Source organism: Belonocnema kinseyi, chromosome 9 (genome assembly GCF_010883055.1).
Source record: "Belonocnema kinseyi isolate 2016_QV_RU_SX_M_011 chromosome 9, B_treatae_v1, whole genome shotgun sequence".
Classification (NCBI taxonomy): Eukaryota; Metazoa; Arthropoda; class Insecta; order Hymenoptera; family Cynipidae; genus Belonocnema; species Belonocnema kinseyi.
This window is the reverse complement of record NC_046665.1, coordinates 1,027,333-1,045,577: the sequence shown is the minus strand read 5'-3', so window position 1 is coordinate 1,045,577 and position 18,245 is coordinate 1,027,333. Positions and strand designations below refer to the sequence as shown.

The 18,245-nt window shown below is 32.6% G+C and overlaps 1 protein-coding gene and 1 long non-coding RNA gene across 2 annotated transcripts in view; both read left to right on the top strand.

The window, feature by feature from the left end:
• LOC117179635 (decaprenyl-diphosphate synthase subunit 2) overlaps positions 1–18,245 on the top strand; it is a 161,498-nt gene that overhangs the window by 13,630 nt on the left and 129,623 nt on the right. The gene's annotated exons all lie outside the window — the stretch shown is intronic.
• The window catches only part of LOC117180000, a 57,691-nt gene that overhangs the window by 13,536 nt on the left and 25,910 nt on the right, over positions 1–18,245 (top strand). The window contains exon 2 of the long non-coding RNA XR_004467979.1: positions 7,900–8,152. This is a non-coding gene — a long non-coding RNA (uncharacterized LOC117180000). The remainder of the gene's footprint in view (positions 1–7,899; positions 8,153–18,245) is intronic.

Here is an 18,245-nt window from a genome sequence, read left to right as displayed (position 1 = left end):
TGTTAAAAATTGAACTATTTTATTTAAAAATCTTATTTTGGTTAAAAATTAATTTTTTATTAAATTATAATTTAAAATCTTCTTTGGCTGAAATATCAACTAATGCGTTTTTTGTAAAAAATTGATATTCTTTGATTGAAAATTCCACTCTTTGGTTGAAAATTAAACTATTTTCTTCATAATTCATCTCTTTTGTTGAAAATTTATATTCTGGGTTAAAACTCAATTTTTTAAATGAAAATTTAACTATTTGGTTAAAAATTGAATTGTTTGGTTGAAAACTAATTTGTTTTAGTTGAGAATTCAAGTATTTTGTTGAAAATTCAACTTGTTGGTTGAAAGTTGAACTAATTTCTTTAAAATTCATTTTATTTGTAAAAGATTCGTAATCTTACAATTAGTTCAAAATTAATTTCTTTTGTTGAAAAATCTTCTTTTTTTTCATTAATTTTTTCAACTGAATATTGAACTGTTTGTTTTTCAAATTACTTTTTCTTAGTTGAGAATTTAAGTATTACGTTAAAAATTCGTATTTTTTAACGAATTTAACTGTTTCTAATTTAAAACCTAAAAGATCTAACTAGCTGTTCGAAATAGACGCTGCGCTAGTGCTGCTTTGATACAGTTGATACCAGACTGATACGCAATTACGTATGTCAGACGAAATATGTTTATTTGCATTTCAAGTGCAAACATTAGTTTTTGCATTATTGGTGCATAATGTTCGTGAGCGATTTTTGTTGTTTTGTCCCACTTTGATAATTATAAACCTCATAACTAGCCCATTGACAACATTGCAAATTGCTTGCAGGCATGGACATAGTAAACACGGGTCTAGGCATGCCATCCTAACTTGGCGAGCGGGGTTGAATCCACTGCAGGGGGGAGAATTCCATGAGTGGGGAGAGCCGCCATCTTACGATGTGCTATTTGATTATACGCACGAGCATTTTTGCGAACAAACTGTGCATGAAAATATAAATATATGGGTAAATTGGTTTTTCTTTCAAATGTCATTTCCATGAGTTCTTTCGAGGGCTCCAATGCTTTGTCGATGGAAAGCAGTTGTTTTGATGTGCTTGATTCGAAAAAGGTTAAACATTTTTATAAACAATTCCGATACAAAGTTAGCGCCCTGATCAGTTAAGATGTGCTTTGGAGAAGAAAATATGTAAATATGGTGATCTATTAGATTTGTTAATATGCTTTTGCTCGTCATTTCCCATAGTGCTATAAGAATTGTGTATTTCGTGAGCACATCTTGAATGGATAGTATATATTTGTTTCCGCTCGTTGTTTCCGGTAATCGGCTGACTATGTCCATCGCGATCTTCTCATTCGGCTTCGTCGGCATTTCCGGAATGACTGCTTCCTCGTACCCCGTTTCCGTGTTCCCCCCTCATCAGACTTTTTTTCTCTTTAACCAATTTTTTATTAGATCTTGCGCGCAGGAAAAACGCATGTTCTTAGGATTATGGCTGTAAAAATGCTTTTTTTGCCAATTTTAATCAAATTATTTCCGTTGGCGACAGGTTTTATTTTTAATTTACTAGGCAGATGGTTCCTTTTCCAGTTTGCATAATCGTTTTAATTTCCTTTTCATCGGTCGGTTCATGATTTCGCAGTCTTTCAGAAATTGGTTCAGTATCTTCGCCTGATGATGATGATGTATCAATCTCGTCAACTTCTTGGGAGTCATCAACTTGGTTGATGTTGGCATTCTCTTACGATTGTTCTGAGAGGTTTTGATCTTGAATAGGGTGCATTCTTGAAAGCGCCTCAGCTGCCGTATTTCCTTCCCTTTTTTATACACGACCTTGTATGTGTATGCTTCCATCTGAAATTTCCACATCATTAACCTGGATGAAGGGTATTTTATGTTAAAAATCCATGTCAAAGCTTAATGGTCCGTTTTTATTATGAATTGACATCCGAGAAGATATTGAAGAAGCCGCTTAACTACCCAGACGATTGCTAATGTTCCTTTTCGGTAGTGGTGAAATTTAGATCAGGTTCATTTAGAGTTCTTGAGATGTAACAAACTGGGTGTCCCTGTTGCGATAAAATTGCCCCCAGTCCAATATTACAGACAACGCTGATAAACTCGTAATTTATTTCTTCATCACTTAATCTATGTACATGAAGCAAAAAAAAATTCTGTCGGAAAGAATTGTCGAATAAAAATTTTTTTAAGGGGGTACCTACCATTACACATCACCCATTATTTAAACCTGCCTAATGCAAGTTTGATTGTCGATATTTGAAAATATAAAGACGTCAAAAATTCGCTTTTTTTAATTCAATAATTATAGAGTGGTTGCGAAAGTTCGACAAGACCCACTTAGTCTAAAATTGTTTCATTTGGAATGTTTCCGAATTAAGATCGTTTAATATGTTTTTCCTAAATTTCAAGCAGTTAAAATATGTAATTATTAAATGTCGCTAAAAAATTCGAAAATATCTTAGTATTTGACCGTTCTTTTAATAATGAATGTTCACGAATGGTCGCGCGTTATATATACCTTTATGTAATAATCTTCAAATTCATTCATTATCCACATTAAAGCTCTTATGTTTTTGCTCAGTTATCGCGTGCTTTTAATTGTCTCTTGATTTTGAATGGCCATGCTTTAACATGCTAGATATTTAGCAATTTGTAATAAAATCATGTAGTAGTTATTACATTAATAATGTAAAGCTTCATTAGGCAATCTTCATCAGCTAGTTTTAGATCAAATAATAATTCTTTGTACTCTAAAGAATAATTAAGAGTCTGTTTTCACTGAACAATTTCATAAAAAGCACAGCATAAAATGAACTTATTTTAGAGTTTTTATCATCTGTTTGTTGTTTATTAATAATGTTTTCGTTTTGTTTTGTTAAACTGTAATTAATTCTCATGATTATTACAAAGGCTAGTTTTTGGAAAACGGCCATGGGCTCTCCAAACCCGAATCTTTACTACGCCTAAGGCCTGAGATTGTGCAAACTAAAACATAGGTGGGTGGTCTTTAGGAGTCTAAGTCGGATTACTGTGCTTTGAATTTAGGATCTAAACCTGCAGGTAAAGAAAATCATGTATATACTCCGAGCGAAAGGATATAGGTTAGCTTATGAATCCACGCAGAAGTAGGGAGGAGATATAAGGTTGAATGTTACATCACAAAGGAAAATATAAATGCAAATAACAATTTTTTAAATGCTTGAAAAAATGAAAATTAGAGTTTGTATTTTAGAAGGCGATGATCTAAATACAGATTTCAAACTCTTTCCCATATTGCCCTCCTCGCCCCTTTTTCTACAGAATTCCTATTTTTCCCCTGTTTTCAAGAAACTTCCCCTTCAAGGAAATTCCCAAAATTGATTAGGTATTACCAGACATGCAGACTTAATCAACGATATAGGAGGTTCGTACTAGAACAGTTTGCAGTTTAAATTTAGGAATTTTTAGTCTTGTATGTTACATTTAAATATTTATTACTTGTATAACTTTTTCTTCTAATTTATTTGAATAATTGTATAATTGAATGCAGTATTTTTCTGTGTATATTTTAGTTATATTTTTAAAACTGAATAAAAAATTCGTTACATTTTTATAAAATCAATCTTTTGTCTGGAAAACAATGGCACTACTTATGAACATGGATGTTCTTAAAAGTTTTATCGACATTTTTTTCAGCCATATGTATGATACGTTAAATTTTTGTTTTAAAACACAACAAATCTGTAAAAATCTATATCAGCTACTGATTGTATTAATTAATAAAATCTGTAACTGATACACATATCTTATATTTCTTGATTTTTAGTGTTTAAAAATTTTGAACAACAAAAAATTTCCAACGAGAAAGCTGTTAACAACAGTACAAAGAAGTTTTCTGAAAAATTCTAGCTCAATAGAATTGATATTCAAGAAATTATTAACGTCTTAAGTCGATAGCAGCTAGGCGACTCAGGCACGAGTGTCTCAGATCCGATTTATAATGCAGTTCACCGGCGCTAACAATAAAATCTAATCAAGTAATCAGGTAGTATTAAAGTATTATGCATAAATTAATAATAGTGCTTAATGTAAACTAATTTATTAATTTAATATTATGTGAAGAAATATTAATATTCTGCCAAGAAATACTAACGCTCTATTACAATAGGAATGAAAAACAAATGTACTTTCTCAATCTTTCACCTTTTTCAATTCCATGAATTTGAAGCTTCGAAAAATTCGCGGAATTATAAATCCGTTCAATCTCAACTATTAGATGTTTATTTTTTGTTTACTTTTGTACAGTTTGTCTCAAAAATAAAATTATTCTATTTTTTATAATATTAAATGAATAATTTATTTTACATGGCGCACTATTATTTATTTATGCATAATACTGGGATATTACCTGATTACTTGATTAGTTTTTATTTTTGGTGCCAGTGAACTGCATTATAAATCGGATCTGAGACTCGTTACAGCCCGCGCGTGAATCACCTAGCCGCTATCGACTTGAGACGTTAATAATTTCTTGATTATCCATTCGATTGGGCTAACATTTTCCAGAAAACTTCTTTGTATTGTTGTTAACAACTTTCTCGTTGAAAGTTTTTTGTTGCTCAAAATTCGCTCGATAAACGAAAGGTTGGAAGTTAGAGAAGACCGATAAGCGCCACGCATCAGAAAAAAATTTTTTTTTTTTAAATAATTTTTTAAATTAAATTTGCGTTACCCCAGCTCTACTGCGTCAAGGCAAGTTCGAGAGATCTGTTTACATTATCGATGTATACATTCCTAGCAATTAAGTTACAGTAATCGTGCCTAATTCGACAGGGGCTCATTTATTTTAAACATTTATTTAATCTAAAAACATTGTAATTATTCAAACAATTTCCCTAAATGGCTATTTTTTAAAGAATACGTTGAATTTATTTATTTTTTTTTTTGTAAATTTACAAGAACTATTAATTATTTAAATTATTCGATTAAAAAATTAAGAGTTTGGCTTTTTTCTACTATTAATGTGTTCACGGAGTCAACTAAGAATGTCTTCTTGATGAGGGATTTTCTATGTTGTTTTGTAACTTCCCAAGAACTATTAATTATTTTAACAATTGCAATCTAAAAATTAAGAGTTTAAACCTTTTTCTACGAGTCCATTTGTTTACGGAATCAACTAAGAATGTCTATTCGATGAGTCGTTTCTATGTTGCTTTGCAAATTTATCAGAACTACTAATTATTTAAACTATTTCAATATAAAATATAAGATCTTGAGCTTTTTTCTACAGGTCAATTTGCTTATGGAGTTGACAAAGCATGTTTATCCGATGACTCTTTTCTACGTTGGTTTGTGTAAATTTACAATAACTATTAATTATTGAAACAATTTAGGTATAAAATTAAGAGTTTCGTCTTTTTTTTACGAATAAGGTTCACTTTTTACAGAATCAAATAAGAATCTTTCCGATTATTTTTTTTTCTATGATGCTTTGCAAATTTACAAGAATATCAATTATTTAAGCATTTTCGATTAAAAATTAAGAGTTTGGTTTTCTTTCTAAGAGTCAATTTGTTCACAGAGTCAACTGAGAATGCCCATCCAAAGACTCTTTTCTATGTTGCTTTGTAAACTTACAAGAACTATTAATTATTTAAACAATTCATATTATAAAATTAAGAGTTTGATCTTTTTTACGAATAAGCTAAATTTCTTCACAGAATTAACTAAAAATATCTTTCTGATGATTCTTTTTTATGCAGCTTTGCAAATTTACAAGAATATTATTTAAACACTTTCGTTAAAAAATTAAGAGTTTGGATTTCTTTGTAGGAGTCGATTTGTTTACGGAGTCCATAACAATGTCTATCTGATGACTCTTTTCTATGCTGCTTTGTATATTTATAAGAAATAATAATTCTTAAAACAATTTAGATTAAAAAGTTAAGAATTTCGTCTTTTTTCTACGAATAAGCCCCTTTTTTTATAGAATTAAATAAGAATCTTTTCGATATTTTTTGTCTGATACTTTGCAAATTTACAAGAATATCAATTATTTAAACATTTTCGATTAAAAATTAAGAGTTTGGTTTTCTTTCTACGCGTCAATTTGTTTACGGAGTCAACTAAGAATGTCCAACTGAAGACTCTTTTCTATGTTGCTTTGCTTCGTAAATTTACAAGAACTATTTATTATTTAAACAATTTATATTATAAAATTAAGAGTTTGGTCTTTTTTACGAATAAGCTCAATTTTTTTTACAGAATTAACTAAAAATATCTTTCTGATGATTTTTTTCAATGATGCTGTGCAAGAATACAACAATATTAATTATTTAAACTACTTTGATATAAAACATAAAAGTTTGGCCTTTTTTTCTATGAGTGAAGAGTCTGCCAACAATGTTTATCCGACGACTCTTTCTATGATGTCTTTTTTAAACTTACAAGAACTATTGATTATTTAAACAATCTATATTAAAAAATTAAGAGTTTGGCCTTTTTTCTACGAGTCAAGAGTCCACTAACAATTTCTATCCGATGACTCTTTTCTATGTTGCTATGTAAGTTTACAAGAACTAATAATTATTAAAACAATTCGTATTAAAAAGTTAAGAGTTTGGTCTTAGATTAAAAAGTTAAGTATTTGGTCTTTTTTCTACGAATAAGCTCAATTTTTCAGACAAAAAAAAATTAAATAATTTTATTTGTTTCATATTCGGAGGCTTCCAAGTTGTCAAGCTTTCAGTAGAATATTACAAAAAAAAAAAAATTCTGGTTTAAATTCAAATCATTTATTTACCGTGAATATAATTTCCTTTTTTACAAGATATAGTTATAAAAATTTTCAAAATAAAAAATAAATCTGTCGTGATATGAATAATGTAAATTAGTGAGAACGATACAGAGGTATTCTGTTTCGCTTACCCCAACAGGAACTTTTGTGTTATTCACTACCGCTGTTGCAGGCCAGAAGAGAGAGAGAGAGAGAGAGAGAGATAAGAAGGTAGCTGTATCTATTCGCTTTACACCCACAAAGCGGGCACTCAATTTTCCTTTCTGCACGTCGAATTTGATTGAATTCTATACTAGTCCAACCCGAGTAACCGGTACTCTTCGTCCACTTTCACTCAGGTATCGCTTCATTAGTTTAGTCAAAACTGGTCTGGCAGTTACAATGCGTACCATATCTGTTTTGACAAACTAAAGTTTGTAATCCTTTGGCACTTGGCACTCTCCGTCCACTTAGCACCTTTTCGAATTAAATGAAAAAAAAAAACACTTTCAATCAGTCAACGACTTAGTTTAGCAGCCACAATGCGTACCATACTAATTCCCTAGTAAAGGAAATTGATTTATATTTTTTATTCGGAAGGGGAATTCTACCTCCTCGACTTTTATTTTTACGTCCGTCGCGGAAGACTAAAGAAATCCACTAATAGGTCCGCGTTCCGACCTTCAGACGGACAGGGGTTTGCTAAGATGTAGTGTCCGAACTACTTCGCGTCGCTCGACAAACTGAAATTTTTGGATTATCTGTGATGTGTCTTATTGATGCACGTTTTTTCATAGATCTATTGAAATTGAGTGGAATTTTGTTAGATATGATTGATGGAATTATTTAAAAGATTAATTTTCATAACGAATTTGCCTATTTCAGTAATGAAATTCTGATGAAAATTTATCGAAAAAAAGCCTAAAAGTTTTGTTCAAAAATATTTTCTTAAAATTGTACTGTGAAAATTAAAAATATCTGAGAAAACCTTGTTACTTCGTTCACTAAAAAAGTCATTAACAGTTGAGTTTTAATATGAACAACTGAAATCTAAAGAGTTAATTCGAAAAGTCTCTAAAGTTCTAACAAGATTTGCCCAAAGTACATTTGATGATAACACGTTTCCCCTTAATACTTTCAGCATTTAGTAATGCGGCGAATGAGTCGAGTGACAAGCGTGGCTGTCACTAAACGTTAGAGATATTTGTCAACACACGCTAGTGAAAATTAACACTAGAGATTTTTCTCAATTGAAAGTCAGTGCATTGACAACTGTGCCTCGTGCCAATCAAAAAGTTTTATTTTGACACTAAGCACTCGTGCCAAAAGCAGTGGCAGCTCTTGTCGCGGTCGCTCCGCGTATTCAGAAGTCCTTCCGAGGTCGCCACGTCTCAGTAAGTGCATTTTGAAATTATTTTACAGATCGCAACTCGTGTAATAGTGTAGTGGTTAAGATAATTTACTTGCGTGCTTAGGTTTATGCGCTCGAATCCCCCCCCCCCCCTCCTCCCATTGCGTGCAAAAGATTAATTGTATTATAAGCGTTGTAACTTACAAATACCGATTAATTATTATAAGTATATCCGAAAATATAAGAATTAACCCACCAACTGCAGAATATTTTTTCTGTCTCGGATTTTTAACTCCTTTTCGATGGTTCAGCTATACTACTTGAAATAACGTAAACTATTTAGCTCATTTAATAATTTAACTAATTACTTAAATAACTAATATTTTATCTAAATAAATAAAACTCAACTGATTTAACTAATTTAAAAGAGATCGAACGCGTGGTACTATACGGTACCGCCAGCAGCTCATGGGTTAACCGTGCGCTTTTTTGTTACTTATTTTTTTTGCAATACTTTTTCACAATTCATAGTGCTGTCTAAACTATTGTCTATACCGCTAGCATAAGTTACATCTCTTTATATTATACGTTTAAGTGACATGCTAATTTGTAATTGTAGCATCGAGTAACTGTGCAGAATAGCGACTATATCGGTCAAATCTATTGATCCGCAGGTTAGCACCACTTCAGAATTGGTACTGGTAACGATCAATGATAGTCATATTTAGTTGCCTATAATTTTTATGTTTACTGAACTGTCGTGTTGTCTATATATGTATTTGGAAGAACAGTAGATTTAACTTGGCGTGTTAATGAAATATAAGGTTCTTTCTTCTGCGTGTCAGTGATATAAAATTAGAATTACTCTAAAGACTAATAAACGCAAAATGGAATATTTTTGTATATTGATCAATGCATTTATCTTCACATACAGAATCTTTGACATTTTATTTGTGTTTTCTGAGGATAGTGAGTGACTTATTATTATTTAACCAGTTTTATAGTAGATACGATAATTCCAGACCAAGTAGATGAAATTGTAAATAAGCGTAACTGCACATTTTCACTGAAATCGATAAGTCTAAATCTTTCTTATTGTAAAATAAAAAATGTAGTACTTTTTATGTAGACAGCCGCTTTTTGTTGTTTCAAAATAGTTCAAATATAAGCGTGGTACGTTATACTTTTTTCACATTCAGCCAAAAGTTGGCAACAACACGCGGGCCATTTTTAAACCTGCAGGGGCGTCAAGTTATACGAGGCGCTTAGGTGAAATTAATACATGTTTACGATCGCTTTTTTTAAAGACATTTTCGCGATTTTTTACTCTTCTACTTAGATGGGACTGTAATACATATAATGATCCAAAAAATAAGTTGCAATAAGCATTCATATAAAACGTTCCTCCCGGTGCTCCTCACTTAATATGACATTTATTTAATATAATATTAAATATTGTGTCTTAAAAATTTGGGAAATGATAGCGAACATGCTAACGGACGTCCCCACACACTTTTTTGTGGGTTAATTGAAAAAAGTTTTAATTTACAAAAATGTGATTAATTTGCATAGCGTTTAGGAATTAGTATCAATTTTTTCAGTGTTAGATTTCCCAGGCCTTTTCCTAGGATAAGAAATATTTGGTCTTCAAAATCTGGGAAATGATAGCGACCATGCTAACGGACGTCCCCGCACACTTTTTGCAGGCAATCAAAAAAGTTTATTTCATAAATAATTTCAAAATTATCGGAAATCCAGAGATGAAAAACGATGTAACCTTAAAATAATGCACATGCATAACATTTTTATTTAGCAAAATAAATTGGTTTGTTATTCTCCCTCAAAAAAGAGTCCGGGGACGTCCGTTATGATATTTTATAGCATTTCCGAATTCATTTTGTTAAATTAGAGTGCTCTGTAATGGAATAGTCCAATTGGTCGAGTTCCTCCACCATAGAGTTAAAATACCCATCAATTATGCTTTCAATACATAATACCCATTATTAAGGGAAAATTTTCCCGTTGGATTTTAAGTAGCTTCTACATGTTTGTGTTTTCAATTATTTATAAAAAAATAAAAAAATCATTCGATATTGTAATATGAAAAGTTTCAGAATTACTTTTAAAAAAATTAATAAATAATTTTTTTCAAATTCTTTTTCAAATAAATATTTCCTTATCAAGCAATACAAATTCAAAAAAATAGTAAGATGAACATTAAATTTATTTTAATTCGGATTCTACGTTAAATTTTCCGTGAGAAGGTCGCGGAATAATTGCACTAGTTTTTTTTTTGCAGCGTTAAAAAAAAACAATAGCTTTCATTAAAATAGCTACTTAAGCTACTATAAATGCGCTTTAAGTCGCCGTCAGCTGAAGTTGTGGCATTTTTGAACATTTTTGACCCTGAAAAAAACTATTGCAACTACTCAATGACATTCTAATGGCAAATTAATCGTAAAATTCGAATTACGACAATTTCAATCACGATCTCATCTTGCTGTTACTTGCTGTTACTTGCTGTTACTATAAGGGTATGCTGTAGTGTCTCCTTTCCGTTCATTCGGTCCGCCAGGGTTGATACGGTCTTTGACTTTAGATTTGAGATTTTCTCTCCAGTTTCCAGGCTGCTGCGAACTCAGCAACTGTTAAAATCTAACCAACTACTAAAATGTTCTCCTAAGGTGCAGGTACAATAATTTGATTCTACATCATATTCAAAATTTGTGTAAACATTATTCTAACAGTTTCTCCTTTCATAGTAATTCTTGTATGAAAAGTTTTGATGCATATAATAACAAATCTTCGCAAAAAAATTTTAAATTATAAATTCGATATATTAACCTTCATATCCAATATTTAAATAAATCTCTAGTAAACATTAAAAAACAGATTATGAAGTCTGGAATTAAATATTATACTATAAAATCTTTTTAAATTGTCTAGTACTAAATATTATACCATAATATGCAATTGTAATGTTTATCATAAAAGAAAGTTTGATCATTTTTTATTAGAAAATGACCATGGAAATAGTGTACACAGAGATTTTTGGTTCAAGAACCTATCTGATGAACAAATTCCGGCAGAGGTTATTAATACTGTGTCTCTAGGTCACACTCATTATATACCGTCTAAATTTTCAACTAAAGATGCGATAAATTCTATTAAAAATCTAAAAATTTCACTACAATCGTTAGACATAAATGATTCCATTAAAAACGAAATAAGGAATAATGTGATAAGATAAGGGAAGGATAACATAAGGGAAATTTAACAGTTTGCATTAACAAAAAAGACTATTTAAAAAAATGCACGATCAAAATACATAAAAAGGACATACTACTTCGACCTATAATTTCATTGATAAATAGTCCAACTCATGTTTTAGCTAAAGTTATATATAATGATCTAAAAATGGTAAAAAACTCCTACTTCAAAATTTAAAAATAGCCTTGATTTGAAAGAAAAATTAAATAATTTAGTAATAGATAGTCACCACATTTTTATGTCCTTAGATGTCAGTTCTTTATTTACTAATGTCCCGTGTTCATTAGTGATGGAGAGCTTTGACAGAAGATTTCACGATATTCAAAACAATTGCAAAATTCCTTTCGATGATATAAGACGTGGTATAAAATTTCTGTATGACAATACTTATTTCGTTTTCAATGGTAATTCCTACCAGCAAATTGATGGTACTCCGATGGGTTCACCCACTTCACCTTTACTTTCAGATATGGTTATGGATGAGCTGGAAAATAGTTGTTTGAAAACATTAAAAGAAAAAGATTATATACATCTTCCCTCTTATTTCAGATACGTGTACGATACTATCTTGTGTGTCAAAAGGGATAATATTCAATTAATTACCCAATTTTTAATTCTTACAATAATAATTTGCAATTTACGTTTCAGCTTGAAGAAAACCTTCTTTATCAAACAGAACGATCAATTATTTTTCAGGTCATCCAACCCAAGTAAAAAAGAACATTCTTTTCAACCTTGTTGACAGGGCAATGATGTTATCGTACACAAAATTTCACTCACAAAAATAAAAAATTATTACCCAAATATTGCTTAATAATGATTATCCGATACATTTTATTAAACAACAAATTAAAATCAGTAAACAGAAAATGAATTTTTTTCCCAACCATAATAACTCTGTGAGGAAACAATTATTATCCCGTCAACCAAAAGTCAGTTTCCCATACATAAAAAATTTTTTTGACAAAACCTCTCGTTTTCTCAAAAAATTTAACATATCTACAATTCCATCGATAAAACCCTCCTTGGCATCTGTTATCAGACTAGGAAAGAATAAGACTGAAAAATGGGAAGAAACCAACCTTGTTTACAAAATTCATTGTAAAAACTGCTCTGCTTCGTATGTGGGTGAAACCAAAAGAATGTTAAAAACGCGTATAAATGAACTCATTAATAATAAGAAAAACAAATTTGTTATGAATGTACATCGTAGGATATATAACCATGAATTTGGTTGGGTCAATACTAAAATTCTTGAATTTGTGAAATACTGGAATAAACCTCTTATTTCCGTAATGTTATATATTAAGAGCAACAAAAATAGTATTAACAAAAAAGAGGGTATTCATACTTTGAATCACATGTACAATCTAGTAATTCCTAATTAAAAATCATAATTTCTTTCTTACGATATTTATTTTGACCCGTGATGTGAAATCAGCTCCTGAAAGTACATGCTTCTTAATGTAAATACCCCCTTTGCTTCTAACGACAAGCAGTCATTGCCTTCTTCTCACAGACGATGTGTTCACAACGAATTTTAATTGCTGACGAGTTGAAAATTTTCAACTTTTTCTTTTATTTTAAATGTGAAACGTTTATTTAAGTTTATAGGTAAAATTTTTACTTTAATCAATTCCGGTGGAAAAAAGGAAAAATCTGTGTTTTTTCTTGTTGGTTTTACTTGTTTACATCTTGGTGTTTTAATAAAATTCTAGCCTAAAGAGTTCAGAAAACCAATCTGACGAAACGTCGCAGAATTATCGTGAATTATTCATTTATAACCCCAGTGATCAATTAACCCCTTCGTTGGCATTGACGCAAAATGCATCAAAATTTTCCGTGCCCTGTGTGGCATTAACGCAAAATGCGTACATCTTCTTGTTTCTATTTAACTTACTCCGATTTTGCATTTAAGTCTTGCTCGGGGGTTTTTGCAGTCGCTGAATCCGAATCTGAAGTGAAAATTCGAAATGGTGGATCCAATATGGCGGACGAAAATACAAATTAGAATTTTCCAATTTTTAAGTACCAAGATTTACCCAAATCGAGCCGTTTTTTGTATTTTCGTCCGCCATTTTAAATGTTGAAATTTTGACTTCAGATTCGGATTCAGCAACCCCAAAAACCCGTAAGTGCCCAGATTTAACCAAATTGAGCCTTTCTTGTATTTTGGTCCACCATATGGATCCTCCTTTTTAAATTTTTGAATTTTGACTTCAGTTTCGGGATTATCGACCCCAAAAACCTATAAATGTCAAGATTGATCTAAATCAAGCCGTTTTTGTTATTTTCGTCCGCGATTTAAAATTTTTGAATTTTGACTTCAGATACGGATTCAGCGACCTCAAAAACGCTAGGATACAATTTTTTAGAATAACAAATATTCCTGCCACTTTTGGCACTTTTTGTCGAATTCTCTCTGCCAATGAAGGGGTTAAGAATAAATTTATTCAAAACTGTTAAAATCGTGGCTAATTGAAAGTCGTGTCTTCAGCCACAGTGCCGTGAGTGGTGTCCTAAGATAATTTTTTCCGTCGCTAGTTCTTTCATTAATTCGCTCTGATTCCTTGACATTATTATTAATATAAAATCTTCCTCATTTATAAATTCATGTTCTTATAGAAACTAGATACTGTTTTTTATGAATCAAGAAATTATTTAAATTTTCAACCAAGCTGCATTAACCAAAAAGGACCTCCTACTCCAACCTCTTTGAACTGCTCCAGAAAAAGAAAATAATAATTGTATGCCAAATTCATGCTAACAGTAGGATTTAATAGAATATTATGTACGAGTTGTAGGCGAGCATACTATATTTTTTATAACAAATGGATGATTTCAGACATCTCTTGAAATACAGTCATGATTTACGGTAATTTATGGAAACTTACGATGAATTACCCAAAATTAAATAAAAAAATGTCTATAAATATATTTACATACGATTAACAAATCTTGATAACTTTGATGAAGTTTCTGCAATCCGTTTAATTGTTATAAACAATTTTATAAACGAAATTGACTTTTTCTCGACTTTGAAGCCTGGAAATTCGTTTCCTCCCGTTTTTTCGGGGAATAGAGTGAAATCAATGTTCCAATAAATTCAAATACTGAAGTATTATGTTTGTGGTTGTTGTTAACAAATTTTATAAACAAATTTATTAAATAAGCACCTCTGGATGTATCAAATGCATTTTCTCTGACATTGAACAATATTTTCAATTGTTATTACCAAATCTGACCAGCAAACACATTTAATAGTCGCTTTTAAATAAGAAAAATCTATTTTTTGCTGAAATGTTTATTAGATCATAGAAAATTAGGCTCCTAAGAAATATACTGACAACCAACAATATTTCCCATTTTTATAAACAATCCTGATCTTCATTACTGGATGTTCAACTTCAAATTTATGTGTCTATATTTATCGGAGGAGCAGAGTTACATGGGTTTTCACATCTTTTTAGTCCTTGAACGTTCAACGCCAAATTGATGCACTCATATTTCCCGCAACAGCTTCATGATTTCGTTCATCTTTATTCCTTATAATAATAATAATAATAATAATAATAATAATAATAATAATAATAATAATAATAATAAGAGCCTCGGTGACTCAGTTGGTTAGACACTCGGATTTCACCTCAGAGGTCCGGGGTTCGGTCCCTGAGCCGGTACCTCTAGAAATTTTTCAATTTACCTTTACCGAGGTTCTGGTGGTTCGGAACCCACCTTAAGCTGTAGGTCCTCCCATCGTGTATTTGACTGCAACCCAGTTCGTCAATGATGGGGTAAAAACCAGACTTTGTCCAATATGTCTTGGTAGACTGCTGTAATCAGATCACTTGATTGTATTATAAAAATGCGTCCGTGACTGATGATATATACCGGGACAGCCCCGTGCAAAAATGATCAAATAAAAATCTATCTCTAACCAAAAATGCCTTCGAAATGTTGGGCAGTATAAGCCTGTGACGACATTTCAACACAGAAATCTTTTATAATAATAATAAGGAGCCAGAGGAGACAGAAATACCGTGGGAGAGCATCAATTGGGATACCACAATGAAAGAGAAATTGGTGCGTCTCTATTATGAAAGTGCGAAGTTTGAAACAAACAAGAAAAAAGGATACAATTTAAGAACAAAATTTGCTGCAAAGTATCCTAATATACAAAAGGTCGCACTAAGAGACCTTATCGCTAAGGTGAAAGACATCAGGACTAATCTATATGTTACAGAAGACCGAGCAATGGAGATTAAACAACACGTTGATTTGGCGTAGAAAAACGACGGCAATGAACATCAGTTAGAGAAAGCCGCGACAAACGGTCAAGCAGGAGCAATTGATGTTCTTCTTCAACCTATTGATGATCCAACCCCACCACATCCTCCAGAGGTGGATGACCTTATACAACCAGAGGCAGAAGCAGAGGTTCAGCAACCAAAAAAGCGACGAAAATGGACATACCATATGAACAGAGATGTTATGTGCCTTTATTTTTTGGCAGAGAAATGTGGGCAAAGTGTGAGGAGAGAACATCATAGACTCTTCTTACTTAAACACCCAGAGCTAGCCACAAAAATGAATTAGCAGAGTCTGGCAGATCAAAAACGCTCAATATCTGTGAACAGACTGCTTTCGGCTGTTGAAATAGCTGCTATCAAAATGGAAGTGGAACGTCAGCTTCCTATTGATGAGCTCGCCTTGGAAGATGTGGATAACGAAGACTTGAATAATGCTGAAGGCATAGGTGCTAGGGATAATGAACATCATGCAACGGATCCATTAGAACCACATCCGGATATTACTAACGATGATGTAGATAGGGAAATCTCAGAAGAACTACAGCACCTGGAAAGGAATTTTGGTCATGCTTTACTAGAGTTCAAATATATAGAACCAACAATGGGGCATTCTTTGCCCAAAATGAACATCACAAATCATCTGCGTACACTAATAGCACATCTCGACAGTAATGTTTTACCTACATATTTGAACGTAGCACAAAATGCGTTAAAGGTGCAAACTCTTGTATACTGTGCAGCTGTAGCAACCGTTAGAACGTTGGGCCGCCGAAACTAGGCCTGCAAATACAGTTTTTGTCCCAGTAAGGGATCGACATCCACCATTGAAGATCAGGTTGGATATGGATATCAGGAAAGTAAGGTGCAAATTGGGTCGATTAACTCAATATAAAAAAGAAACAACCAGAAAGCTGATGAACCATGTTACTAAAATCATCCACCCTCGGCACATAAAGACGAAGGCAACAAAATCGAAACTTTCAGACAGATGAAAGAAGGTTCTACCGCGAACTGAGAGTAAAGCCAAATAACCAGCAAGACACCGAAGTCCCTCAATTGGCAGAGATGACTAACTACTGTTCGCGTGTTTAAGGAAAAATGAACAGATGCAATTTGGACATTGCGTGGTTCAAACTGAAGGAAGCAAGGGCTAGCAACAGTCCTGAAATGCAACTGATAAACATCACAGCTTTAGATGTTTCAGTGGTCTTGAAAAGGGCAAGTAATTGGAAAGCTCCAGGTCCGGACATGGTGCACAACTTCTGGTACTAGTACCTGACGAGTGTGCATCTTGCGTTGGCAAGGTGTTTTCAGAAGATCATTAAACACCCAGATTTGATGCCGGGTTTTATGCTCCAAGGTACTATGTATATGATACCAAAAAAAACCAGACGGTCAAAATCCATCTGACTTTCGACCGATAGCCTGTCTTCCAACAATTTATAAATGTCTTACAGCTATCATTGCAGATAAGGTATATTCTCATTGTGACAAGAATGACATTCTTACAGAAGAACAAAAAGAATGTTGTAAAAACTCACGAGGCTGTAAAGATCTAGTCACTATAGACGCTATTGCCATGACTCAAGCTCGTAAGCATCAAAGGAACTTGCACATGGCATACATTGACTACAAGCAAGCGTTTCCTTCCGTTTCGCATGACTATTTGCTTGAAGTCTTAAAACTTTACAAAAGCTGTCCACGCATTATTGACTTTCGAAGCCATGCGATGAGGCTCTGGGGTACAAGAATCAAGTATTTTGATCATGGACAACTAAGGATAACTAGATCAATACGCTTTAGGACGGGTATATTTCAAGGAGACTCCTTCAGCGCACTATGGTTCTATTTAGCATTGAATCCATTGAGCAAAACACTAAACAGCATGTCTCATGGGTTCAGAGTTCATGTTAATGAGGATGGTCATCAAGTGACCCATCTTCTTTACATAGATGACCTGAAGCTGTACGCTAGTTCAGGCCAGAAACTGCAGCAAGTGATTGATGTCACAAAGCAGTTTTCCAATGATATCCACATGGAGTTCGGACTAGATAAATGCAGAACAGTGCATTTAATCAGAGGGGAATTAGGAACCGCATAAATAGAGAACGAGTTCGAAAATGACATCGAGGCAATGGCTGCAGGCGAATAAAATGGTCTAACACCGACCTTGAAAATTTAAACAGAATCGTTCGCATAGAAATGACGAAGCACCGAATGCACCACAGAAATTCAGCGATTGAAAGGGTAGTTTTACCACGACATTTAGGGGGTAGGGGCGTTGAAGATGTCAAAAAACTGTTTGAGTCACAAGTTATACAGTTACGAGACTATTTTAACAGCAAACGAAATTTCGCGCTTTACAGAACCACCTGTCAAGCGGATCTTGAATACATGCCCTTAAATTTGTCCTCAGATGGAACCTTGAATATCAGGGCAGAAACCATAGAGGAATTAGAAATACAGTCTGTCAAGTTAAAGCGTGGGTGGCTTTACTCGCAGTCGGTAAGGTGTATCGACATGATTTTGGTGTCAAAATATTAAGAAGAGCTCCCT